At 32.9% G+C, this 27,781-nt stretch overlaps 1 protein-coding gene across 2 annotated transcripts in view; it reads left to right on the forward strand.

The window, feature by feature from the left end:
• The window catches only part of LOC147075297 (multicopper oxidase 3-like), a 135,275-nt gene that overhangs the window by 60,819 nt on the left and 46,675 nt on the right, over nt 1-27,781 (forward strand). Inside the window, exon 1 of one of the 2 annotated variants that reach the window (XM_085942705.1) lies at nt 27,278-27,592. The exons of the other annotated variant lie outside the window; for it this stretch is intronic. The gene's annotated coding sequence lies outside the window, so the exon portion shown is untranslated. Of the gene's footprint in view, nt 1-27,277; nt 27,593-27,781 lie in introns of those variants that run through there. 2 annotated transcript variants of the gene reach the window in all.

Consider the following 27,781-nt stretch of genomic DNA (forward strand, 5'->3'; position numbering starts at 1 on the left):
AACGTTTTTAGTCATCTTTACACGATTTTAGAATTAATTGACCCGTCGCCATCACGCAGCAAAGTGACGTGTTTCTGGCTCGACATTCTCTCACTGATTGGCAGCGAGTCCAAAATTTCGTCGCGCCTACAGTTGAAAATTATTTGGCGTTTCACTGATGCGTCACCTTAACTGTATGTTATACGTCTTAAAATGCAAATCTTTATGAAAAATATTTCATACAGTGCTATAAGAAAGTTCAAGTTCTCTAGAATGACTTTCATCTTCACTTTGATTGACAACATCGATATTTTCAGCAGTACGTTTACGTTTTTCACTGGTTGGATTCTTAACACCACAAACAATACTATTTGACTCAAATTTTTCAATAAAATTACGAATAGTTAAGTAGTAAATAGTAGGTCGATTATTTTGACCTTAGAAGTAATGCAATATTATTGTTGTAATACATTTTAACAATTTGTATACGCTGTAAAACTGTGTTTCTTTCCATGGTGATTTGCCAATCACTACTGAACATTATGTAACACTGTTAATTTTTGTGGGAATCAGAAAAATCTGACGTTTAAAAAAATCTATGGAACTGATTTGATACCCCTTATGTAAGGATAGAGGAATTTCAATTGGCACGGAAATCATGATTGTGCAAACGTTAGTGTTCTCCATTTCTTCCAGCGCTTGAAATGTAAAAATTAACGAACCGGAGTGCTCGACAATTTTCTGAAGATATTAACATACCTACTGGTAGTTATCACAGGTTATGTGTATTTATTATAATAAATGTGTTCGATTTTTCGTTATAAATGACCTATCTATCTCAGACGGTCAAATTATTTTTTTCCACGAGAAGGAGCGATAATTTTACCGACTTCACGAACCGGAACGGCGCTCCGGTGCGCTCCGGTCCATTTCTAGACCTGATTTCTCCGAAAGTGTCGAGCAAAATTTATGATATTTACAAAATGGGTTCCATGACAGAACAGAACAGTGACAAAACAGAACAGCGATAAATATAACTATGACCTTTCAGGAAAAATATAAAAATAATATTGAAATCGTCCTATCTCTATTATGTTAATAGATTTTTAATAGCACAGATTTTCAATACGCCATAATAAATCAAATTATATACCTAATTTCTGCATTCCTAATCGCTAAAGCCTCAAATAAACGGGACTTAACTCGGTGTTGCCGGCAAGCTTAGGATATCTCATGTTAATCAATATAATAATATATTCAAACTGATTGGGTGACTAGGTACAACGAAATTATGATCCAACCTAACCTAACCTAAATAGATTCCACAAAAATTAATGTTTCATTTTTCCCCTGGCTGTTCTGTTTAATCACTGTTCTGTTTTGTCATGTTCTGTTTTGTCCGGTATACACACAAAATTATGTGTATACTGATTATTAAAATTAATTTTACTAACTGAGAGAAATGTGTTATTCATGACAAAAAAAACGTCGTAAACTAATACGGAAATCCTGGGAGTACAGCATTTTTAATCCCTGGATGGCGGTGTCCACAGTGTGGACAATGAACTTACTGCGGATTGCGTTGTGCAGGTTAAAGTCGTCGCTTGAAGGTCGAGGCAGGTGACACATTGTCATCAGTGATGTCACAAGCGTGATTGTGCGTGCATTTTAATATGTAAGTGTGTCAGGCAGTTTACGTATTACGTGATACACAACACGCGTGCGCAGCGATTTGCTTGTGTTGGTTGTTTATAGATTTACATAATATAAATTATTTATTAGGTATTTTGTATTTTCCGTTTGATTTCGGAGACTAGAGAAACCGGTTCGTTTTTAATCCTTCTGAGGTAATAATATTAGCTAAAGACTTCACTGCATATTTTAGCTGCAGGATTTAATTGAATTTTAAGAAGTGACCGACATCATCTGTAAATTGTAGTCTTGTTACAATGAAAACAAATACATATGACTGACAAAGTTGAATGTGCACCTATGACGGATCCAGCTTACCTCCACCTTTCGTAACTGCATCCAGCAGAGAATCGACCCTTGTTAATGACGACGATATTACCATTAAGGTTATACTTCAGCTGGGGCACGCTCTAAAACGATCGTGACTACGCGACGCGAAGATTGTGCAAACGACGCGTGCAGAACAAAACATAATTTGTCATAAAAAGTCAACATGCGTCCATTTAATGTTATGTTTATTGTTCTATTACTAATAGTAATAATATATTCATTGACATGTTTTCTTTTTCAAGTAAATGGGTAACGTTTTTTAGTCATCTTTACACGATTTAAGAATCAATTCCCCCGTCACCATCACAAAACAAATTGACGTGTTCACAGCTCGACTTTCGCTCTCCGATTGCCAGCTAGTCCAAAATTCCGTCGCACCTATCGTTGAAAATTATTTGCCGTTTCACTGAAGTACCATCTTAATCTTTTTGAGGTAAGTACCTTATAATATTCGCTAAAGACTTCACTGCAAATTTTAGTTACAGGATTTAATTGAATTTTAAAAACTAACCAACACCATCATTCTGTAAATTGTAGTCTTATTTCAATGAAAACAAATACATATGACTGATAAAGTTTAATGTGCACCATTTATAGCGGATCCAGCCTACCTCCACCTTTCGCAACTGCATTCAGCAGAGAATCGATCCTTGTTAATGACGGGAAATTGCTGTCAGCTACTAAAAGATTTTTAAAAATAACTTAACAAAATAAAACCAACATACAATAATCTAACATCTAACAAATGATGTAAATTTAATTAAAGTCATAGGTACATGAATTCTAGGAAAAACATTTTATTGAACGATCAAAGTTATTTTTGTAATATGTGGTATTTTTTATTGGGAAATGCCAGATATAAAATAAACAATGTGTTTAATTGACTATCGTTTATTTTGATGAATGAAAAAAATGTCATGACTTAAATTGGAAATCCCACCAGATAAGTGGGTAATGTTTTTACAACATTGTTCAGATAAAAGATAATGAATGCTTAATTTTTTAAAAGTTATCAGTAATAATAATTGTAAGTACTGTAGTGTATCGAAATTTAAGCGAGTACCTACCCAATAGACTTGATCATAATACTAACAATTTTTGTCTGTACATAATAATATATACATTTTAAAAGACTCGGTAAAGCTCTTGGACAAACTTAGAATGTCGTCACCTCGAACCCTCGAAACTAAACTGCCACAATCCAAAAAACGTCAAACAGAGAAAATCAGCTTTGAAGTTTTTACCTTTCGCATTTTTGTACTGTGTTTTTTAAATATGCTTAGATATTGAATGAATTTGATGACTTAGAGATATGAAATTTTCGGTACATATACTATGAACTATAGACAATGAAACGTAGTAATTAACTCAAAACACGAAAATTTGGACTTGTGGTGGTTTAGAGGGTGCCATCTTTCCTTTTTAGTCGAATCATGAATGAAATGCTTGCACGACTGTTCACAGCCTATCTGTATGAAGACATTACCATAGATACCTGGAAAAATTCCTTAATCATCATCTTCCATAAAAGGAGAGACCCTAAGGATGTGAAAAATCATCGGCCGATCAGTCCGTTGCCAATTTCTGTACTAAGCTTTCACAAAAATACTCTTCAACCACATAGGAGCAGTGCTAGATGAGAACCAACCGTGAGAGCATGTCGAATTCGAACCTCGTCAGGCGGCGGGGGATGCCACGCTACGAATTTTTTAATTTTGATCGATTTACAATGCTTGAGACCACTGTAGCCAGTGATTGTTTCATCTGATCGGAGCAATTCGAGTGCTTAAAGTCAGATAACGTTATCTACAAAAAAGGTTTTTTTTTTGAGATAACGTTATTTTACATTTACGGCTACATGATAGTCAAACAACGTTATGTCAATCTTTTCTAATTTCTTATTAAATTGTCAGTAAAGTTTAACGCTAACTACGTAAGTTACCCTTGTTTTCATATTTTTTAAAAACTATCCCTATAAATTTTAACATCATCATAAGCAAGATAAATGTACAATACACAATAAATTATAAAATATTAACATTAGGTTTTAAATAAACATTTCCCTTGTTGTACAAGAATCTAAAATAACGATTTTTGGCTCTCCTGTAAAGTTGCACTTTTGTAGATAGTGTTGTTTGACACTAAGACCTCGAATTTTGGTTTCAATTTGTGCATAAAGAACCAAGATAAGTAATACACTAACAAACAATTTCATTTTTACACACAAGAATGGCTGTACCAAATAAGGACCAAAAACTTGGTGGGGCTTTTAGTAGTAATTCTGGCAAAATTGGTGGACCGAAGTGTATGACGTAATTAAAAATAATAATAAAGCTACATATATGCCATGTTTTATGAGTGATACATAGAACATCATTACAGTCGAAAAATAATATTTGGGAAATTTTGCCACGCATTATATGTAAGAAGGTTCGCCACCCCTGGTTTAGATCCTATGATGATAATAGAATCCCGGAATTATATAATACTCGTATCTAAACATTGACTCATTGAAATGCATACCTGTTCAAAGCATATAAAAATAATGCAATAAATTAATTAATGTAAGCGATATTATATTGATGAGATGATGACAAACCAAACGTTCTTATGCAATGTACTCGAGCTAGAGTAATCGGTTATTAGTGTCAATAGACTACATTTTATTGTAAAAAAGTCAGTATCATTAATATTATTGTATGAGTAATTCTCTTTCTTCTTAGAAACAGTTAACATATTCCCTACAATAGTAATGCTTCTAGAAGGACATATAATATATACCTATATATATATATTTTATTTACAACATTTTTTTACAACGTTTTTATTAGCTGGTACATATTACACTCTCAGAGGATAATCGCCATCCTGCGATTCGCTACAATAAGCAAGTATGAGATTATAATATTAAGCCAAACTGATGGAGCATGGATTCAAGACCATCTGACCGCAGGGCTCGACATGGACCGGAACGCACCGGAGCGCCGTTCCTGTTCTTGAAATCGATAAAATTATCGCTCCTCTCGTAGAATAAATAATTTGACCGTCTGAGCTGGATAGGCCATATAATAGAAAATCTAACACACTTATTTTTATGAAAAAAAAAACACATAAACTTTGATAACTTTACTATGTAAAAATCTTCAGAAAAATGTCGAGCGCTCTGGTTCGTAAATTTTTCCATTTCGAGCGCTGTCTGACCGGCTAAAAACTGATGAATCCAATTTTCTGGAGTCAATCCGGATATCTTCGAGCACCACTTTACATTTATATTTGAAGAAAAAAAAAACAAAAGTGTTTGTCTAGCTATGGAAGACGAGGTCCATCGTCCCTGCAAAGATCGCAATGCGGCGTTTAGAACAGACTGGATGTTGAAATCCATGCATAAACATACTTATATATTGCATCATAATATATTTATAACAATGTCAAGTCATTAAATGTTTTGATCGATATGCGATATGACTTTCTATTACCACGTTTGTCTTAGCTCGTATTCTTGTTTGTCCGGTGGTTCCTTATCCAGTACAAATCTTGCAATCGATTTTTAACTAACTTCCCGACTAGCTAGACATTTGAAACTTTTATAGTATATCACAACACGATGCCAGTGCATTATTTTAATACTTTTGGCCATCTTTAAGTAGAATTGAATTCATTTTCAGTTAATTCTGTTTTGTATGAAAAGTTATTTCGGAAGAAATCTGTAATCCGATCCACTATTATTGGTTGTCCTAGCAACTAAATTATTAATATATACGTTCGTTACTATGGAAATCAAAATGACATTTCAGTATTCTATATTTTTTGTATGTTTTTTATTTACTTCATTTCAAGTACAAGTTTGAGCATATTGAGCATAATTGAACAGAAAATTTAAAAACGTTGTACATAAAAAGTTCTTTTTATCTTGTAATTATTTTTATTAAGGCTGTCTTTGCCTACTAGACGCACCTAGCGGAAAAATATGAAGCTTGCAATTTGAGATTTTTTTTTGGTAATTTACAATTTCAACTGTATTAATTAATTTGGTTATAAGAATTTCAAGTTATACACATTTATATTTTTATATAAAACGATGTTTTTTAAAATAAATATTAAAACTATGTATTAGTTAAAAATATCTTAGGTACCTGCAGCATAGAAAACTAAATAAACTAAATTTTAATCATACATTTTAAATAACCATAAAATATATGTAATAATAAGATTAACTTCTTCTTCGATGGCGCTACAGCTCAAGTCGAGCCCTGGCCTCCTCCACCGCTGTCCTTCAGCCGGAACGGTCGTCCGCACGTCTTTTCCAGTTCCTGATTTTTAGTATCTGGTTGGCATCTTTTGTAACATTATCACCCCATCATGTGCGTGGCTTTCCCACTGGCCTTTTCCCTCCTGGGTTTCCTTCGAGGATCTTCTTCGGTATCTGTAACTCAGGCATGCGCTGGACATGGCCTGCCCAGTTTAGCCTCTGGAGTTTTATGAAGTTGGAGAGTTTTGAATCTTGGTATAAGCGGTATAGTTCCGTGTTGTACCTAATTCTCCATTACCCACCGTCATTCATGGGTCCGTATATCCGCCTAAGGATCTTTCTCTCAAAGCAATCCACCATTTCAGCTGCTTTCACATTTAGCGTCCATGACTCGCACCCGTATGCAACGACTGTGCGTATGACGGTTTTATAGAGCCGCGTCTTAGTTTTTCTGTGGACATTTCTGGATTTGAATATGGGCAGCAATGAGAAGTACGATTTATTTGCAGCGGTTATTCGGGCTTTTATTTCTTCCAGTTCCTCGTTAAGATTAACATTGGCACTAATTTGTAAAAGTTGGTATTTAAATTAATTTAAAAGATTGGAATATTTCTATTATGACGAGCATTTTTTCCAACTCTCGATTACTCTTCTTAAGTATTTAATATTTATGTTTTTACAACAAGAACTACGAAAATTGACGTAAGTTTAGTTTAGTATTAGGTAGTGATTCTAATAACACTAAAAAAATAAGTACTTCCCATACATTCCTAGTTACATCTTCTAATATAATAAGTATATTTTTTTTTGTTTAAATCTGTATCGTGCGCGGTAGCACAATTTGTATATAAATGTGTATTAGTTATTTGAAGCGGAAAATTATTTGGTTAGAATCACTTCAAGCTCAATCTACTCACTAAAAGCTCAATCAAGTGGTTCTAGGAAATGCACGTAAAGAGCCTTAGAGTGACGCAAACTGTAAATTAATTTCCTTCTTTGAATTTTTTGTGACATTTAATGAAATCGCAAGAGATCTGAACAAAGCTGTTTTTTTACCTACACATTTACGTAGACACGATATGATGTAGGTATGCTATCCGGAATTGGAGTTGCATGTCGAAGTTGATCAGCAGAAGACAGACTCTAACCTACATACAACATACATTTATATTATAATTGATTGAATATATTTCATAAAAAGTACGTCAGCCGAAAAAGAATAATAAACACTAAGTATCACTTGATATCCACGACGGCTTAAGCGTCGGCCTACAGCGTTGTGGGTCCCAGGTTCGAAACCTGGGTCTGACAAGTACACATATTGTTTTTCAATTTGTGTATGAGTCAGAGTATGGACCTAATAGGTTGAGCAAGTGGCTGACATCCATTTTTCGTAAAAAAAAATGATCCTATTAGGATAGGGCATGGTACAAATAATCGGTACTGTTCGGTTACGAGGATTACAGCGGAAAACACATTTTGAAAATACCCGATATACTGGATTATTTGTTAGTTTAGGTTAGGTTAGGTTGGGTTAGGTTAGGTTAGATTAGGTTAGGTTTGGTTAAGTTAACCTAACAAATAATCCAGTATATCGGCTATTTCCAAAATGTGTTTGCCGCTGTATTCCTGATAACCGAACAGTACCAAATAATCTATTGTGAAAAATACTATCGTCCCCAACGTATCATACAGTGAAAAACTGCAAGAAAAAGAAGTTCAAGCAGTAGATGACTTTTATAGTAGGTAAATCCGTCATTTCTCGTAAAAACAAAAATCTTATCATATATATAAAAATCTTAGTTCAATGAGAACAAAAACGTATGACTGACAAAGCTTAGTGTGTACTATTTATGTCGGATCCTAACAGCCTACCTCCACTCTTTGCCACTGATGCAGAGTCATTTGAAAACAGGTTGTATCAATATCTAATATCTATACCCGGAGGGATGAGTAGGCGAGGTGGATATTGGAGGGAAAGCAGATTGTCAGGTGAAAAATAATATCAATAAAAAAAACCAACAGGTAGTTCATATTGCTCAATTTAATAATGGCTGACCGATTGAAATAATAATAATATATATTATGAATAATAAGGAACTAGTTTTTTTTTTAGTCTAAAATCAGGTTTTTCTGATATACTCGCGTGTGAATCAAAGTTTTTTTTTATAACATAATGTATCTACCTGTACTAAGATACCCATCTATCTCAATACAAAGAATCTGACAAAAAACAACTCACGAACTTTGTTACAGCAAAAAATTTGTATTTTTTGACTGGCAGGTTGTGATGGTTTTACGTGTATTAAATTTAGGATGTGAATGGAATTCGTTTGCATGCTGATCACGCTATTATTTGGGGCTGCCCTAATACGTCAGACATACTATAATTTATTTGAGGAAATCTATGTATTTTTATTGCAGATTTGCGGTCAATTCACGGCTTCCTATTTATCCGTGAGTCATTGTTATTATTGTATTTTACCATGTTTTTATTAGCTCGTATTCTTGTTTGTCCAGTACAAATCTTGCAATCGATTTTTAACTAACTTCCCGACTAGCTAGACATTTAAAACTTTTAGAATATATCAGAACACGATAAAAATGCATTCTTTTCATACTTTTAGCCATCTTTAAGTAGAATTGAATTAATTTTCAGTTAATTCTGTTTTGTATGGAAAGTTATTACGGAAAAAAATCGTAAAAAGTAAAAGATTATTATTGGTTGCTTCAATATATACGTGCTTTACTATGGAAATCAATATGAAATGTCAAAATGACATTTCAGTATTCTATATTTATTCAGTATTTCTATCAAGTACAAAAAAGTATTTATTAATACATAGAATTGTCAAGTTTATATGATTCAACAGAAAATTTAAAAACGTGGTAAGTATATAAAAAGTTCTTTTTATCTTGTAATTATCTTCATTAATGTTATTATTCAAAATTATGTGGTTGCATAATATAATTTTTAATTGTATATCGATACTCGACAACTCCATAATTCAATTTGCATTAGGTACAATGTACAAAAAAAAACACTAAATGTGCACATTAATTTTACCGCGTACACCATTATTTGGAAAATGCTAATATAGAGCGTCACACTGCCTTTATCTATAGCGATAGGTAGGGGGACCCGCCAAAGATACTAGCCTGGGGGCCCACTTTTGGATGTGGGGGCCATGATGCCTACCAACCACCCATCCCAAATTCTAATCTAGATCTAGTCTAGAGTCTAGGCTACAAAAAAAATGCTGAAACCTTACGTCTACAGCAGGTCCCGGCATCTTCCTGTTCACCACAGTCAACGCCCTTCCGATCAGCAGGAATACAATCCAGCCTATCACAGTCAATGACGTTGTGAGGGCTCTAGGACGTGCATTTATAAAAAAAAATACAACAACTTGCTTATTTTTATTCTTTCAATCGAGAATTTTCCAATTCGATTAATGTACATTTTTAGGGCCAATAATTTTCTTTGTCTTTTTGGGTACGATTAGGGAATCTTTTTATAATTGGATTAGATAATCAGATCATTTTTTTTTCGTTTCTTTGGTCAGTTTAACTTCGAACATATTGTTTAAAGTGAAAATTAATCAAATCAGATGGCAATTACAGAACACATAAATTTGGCCACCATCTTGGTATTTTATGGGCTTCCAATTACAAAATTTCAAGTTTTATTTACAGTTAGTATTAAGCACTTTAAAATACAAATCTAAACAAATCAGACTTTAATTTAATAGAAATTTCTCTTATGGTGTTAACTGTAAATTCTTGATGGAAATGCATTGTACCATTATAGGCATAGTTATTCATTAAAATGTGAATTATTACACCAACGTTGTCAACGATTTTCACATGGTTTAAAGTTTTGAATCACTTGGTTTATTTAACTCTTATCTAGGCGACTCATTTATACTAGTAAATTTTAAAAGGTAAATTATGTATTGATGATATGAATAATAAAATGAAATTCTAAGAAATTCTCTGCAACAATAAATCATTTATATTTATCTAGCTTATCAGGAAACATTATCATAATCCGTCATGATTAATATTATAATAAGTGGAAATAGTAGTACATTTTGTATTTTACTGTAATTAATTTTATAGAAAAAATATTTTTTTCCTTAATTTTGAAATTTAAGGGCTTTAGCGGGGTTATTCTATACACAAGCTTGCTTTCGGTCCGCTACGGCAGCTAAATAGAGTAGGAAAGTATCTAAATATTAACACTTATTGTAACAATTATAATAATGTAGTTATAATTGTTATAATAAGTACTATGTTTTAACAGCACCCCTCTTTGTCTGTGATAAATTTTAGACCGAGATAGACAATTTTGACAGTTCAGACGGCTAACTTATTGTAATTGTTACAATAAGTGTTAATAATTCGATACTTTCCTACTTTATTTAGCTATCGTACCGAACTGAAAGCAGGCTTGTATATAGAATAGACCCGCTGGATAAATTTTGAAGCGGCTCAATAATTTCATTGCAACATACAAGCTTCTGAACAAGAGTGCACATTTTTGTAAGCTCTGATGTTGTACCGTTATGGTCAATTGTTTTTTTAGGTAGGTACTCCTCGATATGAGTATTCTCAATAAATTTATCTAGATCAGGGGTTCACAAAGTGTGTCCCGAGTGACTTTTTAATGTGTCCCGCGATATTTATGTTAAATCTGTAGGTACTATTTTTTACCACGTTTTTATTAGCTCGTATTCTTGTTTGTCCAGTACATTTTTTTATTGGACAATTGAAGATTTTTAACTAACTTCCCGACTAGTTAGACATTTGAAACTTTTAGAATATATCAGAACACGATGCCAATGCATTCTTTTAATACTTTTGGCCATCTTTAAGTAGAATTGAATTCATTTTCAGTTAATTCTGTTTTGTATGAAAAGTTATTTCGGAAGAAATCCGTAATCCAATCCACTATTATTGGTTGCTAGGGGGGTGGTCCCAGCAACTCAATTATTAATATATACCTGCGTTACTATGGAAATCAAAATGACATTTCAGTGTTCTATATTTTGTTTGTTTGTTGCAAAATAGCAAAAAAATGATTTGTTGACAATTGTCTTATTTGTCATAAATTATTAATACATAGAATTGTCAAGTTTATATGATTCAACAGAAAATTTAAAAACGTGGTATATAAAAAGTTCTTGTTATCTTGTAATTATTCTTCTTCAAATCGAATATTAAAAATTACATTTAAAATTAAATATCAATGTTCATGTACCCCGTACGCTGTTCCCGTAAATATGTATTTTGAATAAATAGATTTGCAAGAGAACTTGAAAACAAAAGCCACTTATCGTGATAAGAATTTTAATGGATTCTACAGAAGACTTTCACTTGAGGTATATCCAAATATAGTTAAACATGCTCATCAAATGGCTTCTTTATTTGGAAATACCTATATTTGTGGAAAAAAAATCTACAATGAGCATTAACAAATCAAACTTAAGATCAAAATTAACAGACAAATATACCGCATCTGTTTTGAGTATTCACAGCACAAAATTTGAACCTAGATTGCAGGATTTAGTTTCAAACATACAATAATTGCATAAAATTAAATATTATTCTTTAGTATATATATATAAGAGTAATAATAATGTACTTATACCTATTTAGTTAAAAATATAAGTTTACACAATGAAATATCGTTTTTATTTTTTTGCCTTATAGAAAATATTTACAAAAGAAAGGGCGTTCCGCCAAATATTTTTGATTTCAAAATAATTCGTGGGTCGGGATGTGTGGTCAGGTAAGTCACAAAACAGCAAAAATGAGATATGAATGCCACTATAATAAAAAAAATCTTTCGTTGTATGTAGTCAGGTAAGTCGTACGTCTCACCATTGGCGAGATGCATTTTAAATCAAAACATATTTTTTATTTTACGGGGTGTGTACACAGTTAAGTCACATGAGTAGTCAGATAAGTCAACATTTTGTGTGACTTACCTTACTACTCATAGTTGGCTCACCTTCAAACGTCATACCTACTCAATGTTGATATTGGTGAATCTAGCGTATTTTTAAAAATATTTTGAAAAAAATAACAACAGAACGTAAGTAAAACAGTCATATTATAAATATGACTTATAAAAACAACTATGTGTATTATTTGTAAATTATACAAAATTCACCAATTTTATCTAATTTGATTTATTTAAATCTAAAAACACGTACACAATATCTAAACAAATAATCTTGCTTATAGGTTCTACCGAATACTCCAATAACTGTAGTATTGTAAATGTTGAGGATTTAGATGACAGCATAAAAGATCCTGATTTTAATATTCAAGAATTATTACAGTCTAATTTACCATCTGATGATAGTGACATTGAAGAACCACACACTTCGTTCTCAAATAATGCTTCCACATGATATCAGTGAAACATTCTGAGACTTTAAACAAAATTGATCACAAATTTTTCACAAACACACACATAATACGGAGTGCGATATTGACCATCGCATACTTGAGAAGAAGAAAAAGACATTTGGTGGAATGATCGAACATCCTCATGATTGGGCCAAATTAATGTGCGAGGCTGCAAAAAAAAAATCCTTTTAAAGTCACTGAAATGACTCGTGCAGTTTTTTTAACTACTCGGATCGATTAAAAGGACTATTGCAACTCAGAAAAATAGACACATATGGGATTCAGTTTGTTTGGAGAGGTGTTAAGTGGCTACAATTCAACAACCATGAACCGGGAATAGTGACATTTAAAAGAATCGACGAGACGACTGTTTTTAAACAAATTTCATACATAAGACGAGACAAGACGAAAGATTTGATAGACATACTTCCATACATTTCACCGTATTATAGAGAATTTTATGAGTTACTTGAGACATCTGAGACAGTCAGTTTAATGATAATGATGAAACTTTACAATATTCACGTTATTGTGCCTTTTCACTAAAAGTTATAACAATACTAATTTTAAATTTATATATTTTGTTCAATAAACCAATAAGATTTATGTATAAAATGTGTATTTTATTGCTAATATTAGTCGGATTTACTATGGAAAAATAATAATATTACTTCGTGCGTAGTAAGGTAAGTCAATCATTTTTTGTCCAAATCCAGATAAGTCAATTCCCTTTTTTTTTAAACCAATTAAGTTTTAATAAAACAAAATAGTTAGGATACTTTTATGAGATATAATTGAAAGCCAATTACATTTTTATTTGTTACCTATGTCGCTACACTTTGATTTGTTACTTATAAAAAACATAACTATAATTAGGGGAATGTGGGGAATTTTTTGAACTTTGTTTTTGCCATATCTCAAAATGACAATTTGTGACTTATCTGACTTCACATCCCGACCCACGAATTGTCCCTTTGACGAAAAAGTTTGTGAACCCCCGATCTAGTTGGAGCCGCCATAAAACAGTGGTGTCAGTACCAATCGAATTTTGATCAATATACGAATGGAGTCAATAATATATTATAAAAAGAGATTTTAGAACGTAATAATCTATTGTTCTATCTATGTTGGCACATTGATATTATCTGTAAGCGAAAACCACTTGTCAAAATCACGTGGTATTGTGTTCAAACGATATATTTTTATGATCAATACATTCAGGCGAAGATTCCCATTGTTTAAGTATTGGCTCATGGAATAACAATATTGGTACGAAAGTTGTTTCGCTCGAGGCTTTATTTTAAAAGTAATCTGAATTGTTTTGAAGAGTCTAAAATTTTTTATTGATCGACCAGGTAACGAAATGATTCTGAGAAATAAAATATATACTTACCATTTTAATTTTTTAAATAAAGAACATTGGGAATTTTTCGTCACTATTATGATTCAACCAAAATGCAACACACATCATACTAAACTATTTATATACGTCTTATACCTATAATCCACTTACCTTGAATCCAAAACTATTATGTAAAAAAATAGTATCTACCTATACATACGATTTCCATACAACACATTAGGACCATTAGGTTATGTCATAACATAAGTATAAGATTAATTCATAACAATATACATATTATTCTATTTTACCACGCTTTTATTAGCTCGTATTCTTGTTTGTCCGGTACAGATTTTTTCTTGTGTTTCCAAGATTTGTATTGGACGATTGAAGATTTTTAACTAACTTCCCGACTAGCTAGACATTTGAAACTTTTAGAATATATCAGAACACGACGACAATGGTTCTTTTAATACTTTTGGCCATCTTTAAGCAGAATTGAATTCATTTTCAGTTAATTCTGTTTTGTATGTTTAGGAAAAAAGTCGTTAAAAGTAATATTTACTACTCACTATTATTGGTTGCTAAGGGGGTCCTAGCAACTAAATTATTAATATATACGTGCGTTACTATGGAAATCAATATGAAATGTCAAAATCACATTTCAGTATTCTATACTTAATATTTATTCAGTATTTCTATCAAGTACAAAAAAAGTATTTATTAATACATGGAATTGTCAAGTTTATATGATTCAACAGAAAATTTAAAAACGTGGTATATAAAAAGTTCTTTTTATCTTGTAATTATTTATATACATGTGGCAATTTATAAACATACTACAATTGCGTGAGCTTCGATAGTTTTGACAAAAAACTATACATGATTGGAGGGTTATAGGGCATTTACCTCCTGGATAAAAATACCCCGTACATTATGGCTACCAGACAAAACAGACTTGATAAAACAGAACTTTTTAAACGTTATAAAGTTTATAAACGAAATATATATATAAATATTTAATACACATATGTATATAATATATATATAATATACTTATATAACACTGCACGTTGGGCATTCGGCGTAAAAAGCTCAATTTATCTACTTGACTTTGATAATCATGCACAACTCCACAGGATTATTAAACTTATTACTTCGTTGTACCTAGTCACCCAACCATTTTGGACGAATTAGATTGATTAATACGAGATATACCTCGCTTGTAGGCAACATCGAGCTGAGCCCCGTTTAATTGAGGCTTTCCAGCGATTGGGAATGCAGAAATTATGTATTAATTTGATTTTTTACGGCGTATTGAAAACCTCTCTTATTAAAAATCTATATAACATAATAAAGAGATACGACAATTATTTCAATATTAAATATTATATTTTTCCTGAAATGTCATAGTTATATTTATCGCTGTTCTGTTTATTCACGTGTCCGGAAATTTGTATGTATGCAGTTCGCCGTATCACACTTCATCGTGATATGTTGTATCGGAAATATAATATATGGTCGTATATTAAAGACCGTCCAACCTCTTTGGGTGGTACAGTATTGAGATAAAATTCATGTCTAAATAAAACACGGTTCTTGTCGGCTTACACTTTACAGCAGCAAACAAATTTTAGCCGATATACTGGATTATTTGTTAGGTTAGGATAGGTTTTCATGCTTTAATTCCAGAATTTTCTCAAAATCAGCTGAATTAATGTTCATATTGAATCTAATAAAATTTGAAACAAATCCTATGGTGACGAAATGCCAAAACGCAGATGAAATTCAAATAGTGTATTTGAAAAATGATGTACCGGTCTGCAGAGCATAATATTATGTGAAACGATGTTTCAGCTAGAGTAATATACTTTCAGCAAAATGGCCGAGGTTCTTATCTTGTTATAGAATTAATTATTCACCATAAAAGTGAAAATGAGAATCTGTATGATTAATCATCAAAAATTTCGTATACTAGAATTAGAAATTCTATGTCGTGGAAAGAAAGTAAGTATGAATGCCTAATTTTAGCAATGACTTAACAACTCGTGTACCTATAATATAAAATTTGCAAAACAATTAGTTTTATTCAGCTTAATTTATTTGAAATGTTCGCCTATTTTGCGAATAAAATATTATTATTACAATGCTTATCAATTGTTGCTATCTTCATGTGCCACTAGCATAGAGGCATTGTAGAAAAAGTGCGTTTCATCATCATTAAAGCAAGGCATTTTTCATACCACTGGCTAACCTCTTCTTCTGTCTACTCTACTTAGAGACGGGCCCGCATCATCTAAATACGCAACATATGCACTGGACAAGAGCGCCCGAATTTAGAGAGCGTCAAAAGTCGTATTTCGTCGTATTCTATAGCTATACGATGGCCTAATATCAATATCCCCCAAGTGACTTTTTACAAATTTTGCAGGAAGCTAAAAATACTAACTACCTATTTAATATCTCGTATATGACTGTTAATAGTTCACACATGTTGTAACTACATGCATAGCATGCCAATAACCCGTAACGTAAAAAGTGGTAAAGCAAAGCACATAACGCCTTATATAATGAGAACATCCGATAAAATGTGACATATTATTATATAGGTATATAAAGATAAACATCCAAATTTGTTATTTTATCATTTTGAAGCTGAATTCAACACATGTCATGCAACACGCTTGACAGCTTAGAGGCAAGATACGGGAATTACTAAAATGGCTATATCTTTTTTGTTAAATAACTACAGCTATCGGAATTTCGCAGTCGATGGGCAGTAGTTTTGTTGTTTTTAGTCAATGACATTAATATGGACGAAGCAACTGGAAAAAAAGACACTTTTCGTCGGGTCTGCCGAAAGGCATAATCTGTTCTAACGCCATTACAATAAAGGTGATATTGCTGTAAATTCCCGATGCTTTTTGTCGGGTCTGCCGAATGGTTCGGTTCGAACCGGTTCGCTCAAATTAACATTGAGACTAGAAACACTGTTCTAACGCCATTACAATAAAGGTAATATTGCTATAAATCCCCGATGCATGATATCGCATAATGGAAATTGCGTGACGTCTACCTATACATGTGCGTATGTCGCTATGCGCGAATTTACTTGCTAGCTACTGTACTGAGTGCGTTGTCCATTAAAATGTCATTGTTTTTAGTATATCAAAAAGTAATTTTCGTCATATATGTCAGAGACGGGCAGTGACATTAGAACATCGTATAGCTAGTTTCTATCCACTTTTCACGATATCATTCGTAATAATTTTAGAACAGACTTCCTACTCTCTTTACTATCCACCATGTTATGTGGAGTGGGAGTATACCGTGGCGTGATGAACGTTAGGCACCCTTAAATGTTATGCTGAGAGTGTCCAGGAACAATATCGCTAAACATTTGTTAGCTTGCTTGCACAGCAGTGTACGTGATTAATTTTATGATATAGGACAAATGTAATGTATTATGGCCAAGCCTTAATAAGAAGAAATCTTCTCGCTAGTTGTAAAAGCCGACTTTTTGAAAAGCACTTTCTTTTCAACCGAAATATGGTGACACTCCCAGAGGATAATATAGTCGCCATCCTGCGATTCGCTACAATAAGTAAGTATGAGATTGTATTAAGCCGAACTGATGGAGCATGGATACAAGACCACCTGACCGGCTAAAAACTGAGAATCCAATGGTCTGGAGTCAATCCGGTTATCTTCGAGCACCACTTTACATATATTTGAAAAAAAAAAACAAAAGTGTTTGTCTAGCTATGGAAGACGAGGTCCATCGTCCCTGCCAAAATCGCAAGGCGGCGTTGAAAACAGACTGAATATTGAAATCGATACATAAACATACTTATATACTCGTATTATTACATCATAGTATATTACAACAATGGTAAGTCATTAAATGATTTGATCGATATGCGATATGACTTTCTATTACCACGTTTTTCTTCTCTCGTATTCTTGTTTGTCCGGTGGTTCTTTATCCAGTACAAATCTTGCAATCGATTTTTAACTAACTTAATCTTTAAACTTTTAGAATATATCAGAACACGATGCCAATGCATCAGTAATATCATCTGTAAGGCAACCTGGCAATACGTTTGAGAGTAAACTGACATTTATTAGCCATACAGTTACCATTTGTAACAATGCGCTTAAAATGTTGGGCTTCGTCATTCGTACTTCCCGGGTCTTTTCAGATGTTACGGTATTAAAACTTTTATTTAATTCTTTAGTTCGAAGCAGACTTGAGAGTGGGTTTATGGGCACCGCATCAGTTGAAGTATGGCCTTATGGTGGAGGGGGTATAGAAGAAATTCTTGAGACTCCTTTACTTGAGGTTGTATGGATACTATCCGTGGCTTTATCCAACTGACTTTCTCTTAGGAATGCTTACATACTGCAGTCTGCAATTTAGAAGAAATCTTTATTTAGCTACATATAAATATTTTTCGACTTATACGAGATATAAATGAGAACTCTGCCATTATGGGCAGTGTTGACCTTTGTGTCCCTGATAACTATCTTATAAATAGAGACCATTAGTTGTTTATTCTCCCAAGGTGCAGAACCAACCTGCCACTGGTAATGACAATTGGGAGGGCGATAACTATGGTCAACGAAATTGCTTCGGGTGTTGATATATTCCACCTACATGAGAATGAGTTTAGGTGGACGTTGTTTTATAAATTCTTAAAATAGGGTCTGCTTAACTCATCCGGCGTACTTCCTTGTACCTATCTAATTTATCTACTGATCTATCTCTTTTTTATGTAATACTGTTATATGTATATATATTTGTTTCTAAATGTCATGTTGTGAACGTCTTAAACTTATAATTTGTAATGTCCACAATATGCTAAGAAAAAAAAATGAAATAAATTGAAATGCATTCTTTTAATACTTTTCGCCATCTTTAAGTAGAATTGAATTCATTTTCAGTTAATTCTGTTTTGTATGAAAAGTTATTTCGGAAGAAATCCGCAATCCAATCCACTATTATTGGTTGCTAATGGGGTGGTCTAACTAAATTATTAATATGTACGTGCGTTACTATGGAAATCAAAATTACATTTCAGTATTCTAAATTTGTTTGTTTGTTGCAAAATAGCAATAAAATAATTTATTGACAATTGCCTTATTTGTCCTAAATTATTAATACATAGAATTGTCAAGTTTATATTATGATTCAACAGAAACTTTAAAAACGTGGTATATAAAAAGATCTTTTTATCTTTAATTATTTTTATTTAAATTAAATTTAATCTCCTACTTTCAGCAGTATTTTATTTATCCAGTATTAAAAAGATGACGGAAAAACCAACAACTCAAGCTTACTCTCATTATAATATGTGTTTTTAAATTCGAACTTAATTTTTGAGTTTTGTACTATTCCTAAGGGTCATTTTTTGAAACCAAGGTTTCGCCTTTGAAATATTCCGGTACTATTCCCATTCACCAATGGTAAATGTTCACTGACAACAAATACAGTTAAAATTCTCGTTTATATAATAAATTAATACAATAAAATACGGTAAAAACCGTATTACCAACTAAGTAAAGGATCAAGTTTAGTATAAAAACAAATTTAGAATAGTAGAAGTGTTTGTAAAAATCCGTAGAAAAAACATTAGAATATTAGTAACTATGAATACCTACATTCAGTAAACGCGTTATATTTTATATTGCTATTCCTCGTAGACAATGGACCTAAAATTTGCTAATGAGAAATATCACTAATTTTATCATACGTACCTACTTGGATACCTATTATATACCTACCCACAGAAATCAATTCGAATTTAAATTCAAACTCACCGACGACACTCAACGACACCTGGCAGGAATCGAACCTACGTCTCTTGGGTTTCGCGAACCCTATGTTCTAACTAGTGATATCAAGTCACCCGACGACATGACGTAATTGTGACGTCAGCCAATACACGCTCGAGGCAAGCCGCCCAACACACACTGCTTACCATAGATATTATTACGCTGAAACACCTATTTGTGTATGGGTACAATGAATAACGCCAGCATTTGACTAGCGTTATTTTATCGAATGCTATTATCACTCCGGTAGTACGTCACAATAATTATGTCATATGACGTCATGTCGACCGGGCGACTACAACTCGTAAGTTCTAACATAAGGCCCCTGTGCATTACCACTATGCTACGACTGCCATGCTTCATTGCGATTTTTTTTTAACTATTGGCCTTATTAATACCTGCTCATAAGCGATCTCTAAATTATTGAGTTACGGTAGGAAATCGATTTTTGTATTCTAAATTAAAATACTTATTACTTTAATTACTAACCGACGTCACGGATCTCTCCAATATTTTTCTTTTGCAAATTACTTGAACTTGCTAAAAAAAATTAATTAACTATTTCTTTTATTAAACGATTAATTCACAAGATTTAAGAATGTACTATTCTAATTATTGAACATACATAATTATGAATTTGAAGAGTATTTTGCTTGCTATTTTTTTATACAACGCGATCTGTCATTTTGTCAATTGGTAAATACTTTTAAAAACCGAAGAAAATACGTATGATTTTGTCGTCATTTTTTTGTAATATTGTACTATGTATATTTATTTGTACAACTTTTTTGTAAAAATAAATATTTTTAAAATATTATGTGTTATTTGTTTTCTTTTCAAAATTAAACATTCGCGTGCCATGCAAGATCATCTCGCGTGCCACTACTAGCACGCGTGCCATAGGTTTGCCACCACTGTTATAACCGATCACAAGTTCTAAATTATACAATGTATGGCGTTTGAAGATTTTTGTTGCTTAAAGTAGCAAAAAATACATGAAAATTTTCCATATGATATTAACTAACACTTGTTAGCGGTCAAGTAGTTTTTGCGAGTTAGTGTTTTAAAGGATTAGCTATGTACTTACTTACACAAAGTAATGCTTCAAAACGTGATTTTCTTAGTCTTCATTATTTATTTTCCACTTGTAAGATAATATTTAAGTACTATCATGAACAATAATTATTGTTCGATTTTTAAAACTTGAAGAGGTCATAACTATGAATTGTAAAGAGGTAATTTTTTTTTTTTTTTTGCAACACTTCTGTATTGATATTGATTTACATGTAATAAACATGACATCACGTAACCGGTAGCATTTTAAGCTAATCACGTGAAGCATAATTTCAATGTGTATTCTTAATAATAATTATATAAGTAGCTACTATAGCTTGAATGTTCATTATGAAATTTCTGTATTTTTATTTTTTTCCGACCATGTCCGATCCTAATAGGATCATATGGGCCACCACAGAGTAGAGGTTTGTATTAACAGATTTTGTTTTCACGAGAAATGGATGTCAGCTACTTTTGCTTAACTTGTTAGGTCCATACTCTGATACACAAATTGAAAAACAATATGTGTACTTGCCAGACCCAGGTTCGAACCTGGGACCCACGGTCCTATAGTCCAGCGCTTAAACGCGGCAAATCAAAATGGATGAAACAACTTTATATTTTAAATCGACTTTAAACAATTCGTCAGCTGAATGCTATTAGTGAAACTGTTCTAACTCACAATTGAAATATTTTACAAAAGAGATTTTGAAACAGCCTACTTCAGTTATTTATTATTTATATAGACAAGTGTATGCACCATTTTTTCATCAATAATCCTACTAAAATATGATGAATACATTTATCCATAAAGATAATAAATTATGATTTCAGTAAGTTGTTTCAAAAAACTCTCCTCAAAAATTTCAAATATAAGTTAGAATAGTTCTCCATTCAGCTGACGAATTATTTATATAGAATGTAAATGCTATCAAAAATATTTATTTGACGAACTAGGGTCTTGTTATCAGTGACGTCCCTAGACAAAATGCCGCCCCTAGACAGTGCCAAAATGGCGCCACATTTTTTTATACAGTACTTTTTATCATCCTTTCATGACTCCAATATCTAAGAAATGTGTTGTATGGATACATTACTAACAAGATATACCTATACCTAACATTAGATCTAATTTAAATGCCAAAATGCCATCTCTGCTTCAATAGACAATATTGCGAGTCTACGGTTTCAGATAGGTACATTTAAAAATACAAATGACAACTTCCAAAACTCGCGAGTGACTTACAAACATATTTGAATAAATTTTAAATTAAGTTAGTATGTGCCTACCTATATTCAAATATAATTCGCAAATATCCAAGTGACATTGCTGTTCACCAAGAATGTGACGTCCAAGAACATCGGAAGTAAACTAGACATCGTGAACTCGATAAAAAAATAATGTCCTGTTAAAACTTTTGTAGCACCTAATTAATACATTTTGTTTCCAACTAGTGAACTGCTTTTTTTAATGGAAAGATATTTCTGTTATTACTAATTATTATTAATATTACTACTATTTTTATATATTATTATATACCGACCGAATGAATGATTCTCCTCGATTTGCCGCCCTTTGGGTAACTGCCGCCCCCAAGCGACGCTCAATCTGCCTACCCCCACGGGACGTCACTGCTTGTCATGTCCTTGACTACGGAATCCATAATATAACAATATGTCGCGCCCTTTATCTACTGACTACTGCTTTAGAATGCCAAAATTTTATTGGATGACATTGACATAACGTGTCAAGCAGGGAACTCCTTTTCTGTGGTGTCAAGATTCTATGTCAAACTTTATCTTATCAAAGTAAATCGTGTAATAATAATTTCCTAATATGTTAGCTGTTAAACGTCACGTTTCTAAATACTTATGCTTTCAATAGAATTATTTGAATTTATTGATACATATTTCGTAAATAGGATGTTGTCACATCCGTGTACAATACGGTCTCAGTAGCGAACGGAGGTAGGCTGTTAAGATCCGCCCTAAATAGTGCAAATTAAAATTTGTTAGTCATACGTATCTATTTGTTTTTATTGAACTAAGACTACAATCTATAGATGGTATTGGTAAGTTTTTTAAAATCAATTAAACTCTGCCTAAACCAAACCATAATAGTTTTGGTATATTTTGGGCGATACGACAAAATTGTGCACACTTTTTCATTCATACTTATTTGTTTTCGTTGGATTAAGAATACATACCTATTTCACATTTTGTTGGTTTATTTCTTTTAATTCATTAAGCCCTGCCTAAACCAAGCTATAATGGATAAATAATAATATTATTCTATCTTTAAAATATCCAAAGTTATGTATGATTGAATTGCATAATTTTAGATATTTTTTATAGATAGACGAGTATTTTTTGACTATTATCTATTATGGCTTGGTTGTCGCAGGGTTTAATGAAATTTTAAAAACTTACTAACTCCATATGTAAATTGTAGTCTTATTTTAATGAAAATTGTCCATTATTTACGGCGGATTCTAACAGCCTACGTCCACCCTTCGCCACCGCGGTCTGAAATCCCGTTCAATGTTGGGAGAAGTTTTGAGAAAAAATACATATTTTAAAAGTGTACCTGCCTACCTAATTTATAAAACTATCTCAGATAAATAATACAATTCGGTAGTAATAAGCCGCGGGGATGAAAACGTGGGGATGGGGAGGGGGAATCGCTAAAGAGAAGGGTTGGAATATTTTTGGTGAAAGTTGTGTCAGCATAAACACTGATTTCGAAAGACTTATTTATTATGACATATATTAGAAATTTAAGTTTAATGATATTTTGTTATTTAGAACGCGACTAACCTATTAGCCGGCTTTCACATCAAAACTCGTCTCGCCTGCAATGTGTCTAATACGTCGATGTGACGTCATCGTTATTCACAAAACATACGTTGCCAAACGGAGCTCTGCAGATTGGTCGGCGACTTTTTAGTTTGCAAAAAACATCTACTGTTGCAATCGACGAGTTACACGCCTCTCGGGCTGCCAGTCAAAGACGCCAGGACGCATACAAACACATACGAATTGGTAATTCCTATGCCGGCTCGCCGATCGCCGCATCCGAATATCTATATGTTTCGAAGGTTACGTGCGATGTGCGCGTCCTCCATATGTTCTTGGAAGACGAGGCTAGTTTAGAGGCAAACATGAGGATATTGCTAATATGAAAACACTGTTCCTATGGGGAGAATACACTTTATAGATCCGGGATGGTGTCTGATGGTTTCATTCATTCGAGGAAAACTAAAATCTAGCAAAAGAAACTTTCTTTTACAATATTTTGTATGTGAGGACTGTGCGGGGGATGAAAACATGTGTGCGGAGACATTTTGTCAGGTGTGCTCGTACAGGGAACATAGGTCTCAACATATTATATTAAAAAGAGGACGTACCCGCTGGATTAAGATAATCAAGCTTAGCAGAAAGACGTGCGAAACGTTGAGGATCGAGAAAGTGGAGACAGCAGGAAGAAGCCTTCTTAATCGTGGATCGAGAAAGGCTGCGATGATGATGATCATAGTAATATACATGTGTTTAATTCGTCAATGTGTGTTTTAATAATGTTATTACAAATGCCATTATTCTAAAAATACTGCAATTTACCACTTAATGTCGAACACAAAATTTATGACAGGTGTACGATAATAAGTTTGTTTGACGACATTGGACTTGAACGTGGGCATTATTTTGCGTATTTTATCGATAAGTATGCATAAATTAACTGGAATTGGGTTATAGTCCATTAATTACTCTATGCTTGAATCGACAATAGAAACCCACGGATGAATTTTGGGAACTTAAATAGATCTAATGTAACGCCAAAACTGTCACGGAAGATAAAGTATGTCGATTTACCGAAATTGTTGGATAATTGATATGCATTTCATAGAGATGGAGACAAAATAAGATAATAAAGTGAAATTGAAAAATCACAATTGATTAAATTAGTTGCAAGTCATTTTGCATTTTAATATACAGTTTTGTGCGTGTCCGTTATCATGGCCCCCACAAATGGGGGGCTAACAGGGCTCTTGGTGGCCCCAGCGAGGCACCTCGACTAGCAAAGTGAGATAAAACACATCACAAATATGTTCTAATAGTAAAAAAGTTGCCTGTGGCGCTATTTTACTAAAACAATATTCAAAATTTAAAATAATGTGTTTGTGCGATGCAATATTATAATAATTGATATATTTAAATATTAAATCACTTGTAAGTAATTATTTTTAGTATATTTCCTGGCTCTAATAAAAATGGCTATATTATATCCGATACGGCGAGGGGTCGTATGTTACTTAGCGACCATAAAAGGAGTTTCGACAACTCAATAACTCCAGTGGATTAATATTATGTAAATACAAAAAAATCACTAAAAATAACACTGTATACATGGAATACTCTTAATTTTACCTTGCGAAGCCTCTGGGTTCGCAGAATACCATTTGGGAAACGTTGCTGTAGAGCATCCCCTTAACCTTAGAGATAGGTAGGGGGCCCGCTTAAGGATGTGGGGGTCATGTCTATTCCGGAACTCAGATATTTTTTAAGATATTTATTTTATGGGGATATTGTGATATCCGAATAGTAAAATGTTATATTATAATCCCGTGACACAATCGCGCACTAAAAATACAAAATGTTATTTTATTATTACAAGCTGGAACAATATAAAACAGGTTTTTACCATCCAGCATCCCAATGCAAGTTTTTCTGCGATCTACACGAATAATTCTTCGTGGAAGATAATAAATGAGGCTTAACTTTATATGGTTGTGGTTATCAGGATTGCAACCTTGGCCAGATTTTCAAATCTCGTGATAATTATTAGAAGTGATTTTTGTAATTTTTTAAGCTATAAACGTTCTTACAAATGATAATCATACATTGCCCACCTTCAGTTTGGGCAAACCCGATATAAAATCTCATTGGCTGAAAATTGGCTCATACTACATCAGGCGATTCCTCATTGGTTGTCTACTATTTAATACTAATACGCCACCAACGAATGGATGCGAATGCTTTACGAACTATCAGAAAATATGTAGGTATGGATCAAATTTAATATAAATGTAAATTTTGCTAAAGGCGGCAAGGCCTATCCTATTTGGTAAATCAATCTATCATTGTCCCCACATCCTGAAACGGGCCCCCAGGCTAGAATCTTTGGCGCCCTCCTACCTATCGCTAAGGTTAAAGGAAATATGACACTATACATACAAGCATTTTCCAAATGGTGTCAGAGGTAAAATTATTTAGCGATGTACGTATTTTTGAAAACACCTACCTACTTGAATTATGGAGTTGTCGAGTATTAATTGATATAAAATAATCAAAAACTGTATTGCATAACTACATATATTTAAATATTAATATCTTTGAAGTATAATAGAGCCGCAGGCGACTTTTTTACTATTAGAGAAAACTTTTAATATGCGTTTATCTCACCCTCATCTGGTCGACCACCGCCATTTTTAGATTAATAAAGCCTGAGCATAACTTTTTGCACAAGCAACGAGTGGTCCACTAGTTACAAGTGGTAGTTGCAAGCAGAGTTTAGTATTCTATAATGACTGAAGAGTATAAATAAGTTATTAGTTATTGTCGTTTAGAATTGACTGTCACATTGGAAAACGTCCTAGTGTATTATGATAGTATTATACACAGGAGAAGTTTACTTACTTTGATCGTCATTTCCAATTATAAATAACACATAACCACTAAATCAGATGAACTCCAAGGTCTCCAAGATACGTTAAAATAATCTGAAAGAAATCTGAAAGTAAGAATACTCCGACAAGTGAACACGACAGACGCGTCAGTATGAGCACTCTATAGACAATGGCAGGCAATGACAGGTCATCCATAGACAACGGGAGGGGCGAAACGTAGGACCAGTCGTGTAATGTATCGGCTTCCTTCTTCAGTGGGCAATGGGTCGACCCATCCCGTCGGCCCCCTCCTAAGCCCGGGTCCCCAGGCCAGAGCCCTGTCAGCCCCCACCTTGTGGGGGCCATGCAATGTATACATGTAATACTACCATACCTTCTTAAAAAAATAGTGGAAAATGTTGGTATTTTAATTATAGGTAGAAGCGTCGATCTTTTTCTGTTCTCACACATCCAATTTGTTGAAGTTATTATATTAATTCGTAGTTATTTAATCGAAGTCTCTATTACAATCACGTGTTATTTCACCTGGGGTCGATGAATACCAAAGATGCTGCCAGACTTCGTCGAACATAATACTAATTAGGCTCACCTGTTGAGATTGTTAGAATCATACACAGGTAATATTTCCATACTAACCTTACTGCTTCGTCCGGTTGTCTTTACTCTTTAGTTAGAAATTCGCGAGCCAGGCGTACAGACGCATAGCGGCGAATTGCTCCAGCAGTAATTTTCTTATCGTAACATTTTTTTTACGTCAAAATATTGGTTAAGTTTAACCAAGTTTGACACGTGCTTAACTCCAATAAGTTTCAATAATTAATTCAGTGATCTTTCTGAGTAAAGTTTGGCAATGTTTTACCGTGATTTTTTAAAGTTACAAATTTAAAATTGAATATTTTAAAGTGAATTTTATATTCAAAAAATCTTTAACAAAAGTGAATGAATTAATAAAATCTAAAGTGATTAATGATTTGTGGAAAATTGGGATATAACCTTGTAAATTAGGTAATTATAATGTTCCTATCAATTTTATAATTATACAAAGTTAATATAATAAGATTATTCAAAAGATTATTAATATTTTAAATATTGTTAAAAGCGAGTATATTAATATAATAATAACATTTAAATAAAACTATTATTTTTATTAAAATAATACATTTGTACCTATAAAAATAATCTAATAAAATACAT

This window comes from Rhyacophila brunnea, unplaced genomic scaffold (assembly GCF_057557595.1).
Source record: "Rhyacophila brunnea isolate RB1 unplaced genomic scaffold, BYU_Rbru_1.0 scaffold_15, whole genome shotgun sequence".
Taxonomy (NCBI): Eukaryota; Metazoa; Arthropoda; class Insecta; order Trichoptera; family Rhyacophilidae; genus Rhyacophila; species Rhyacophila brunnea.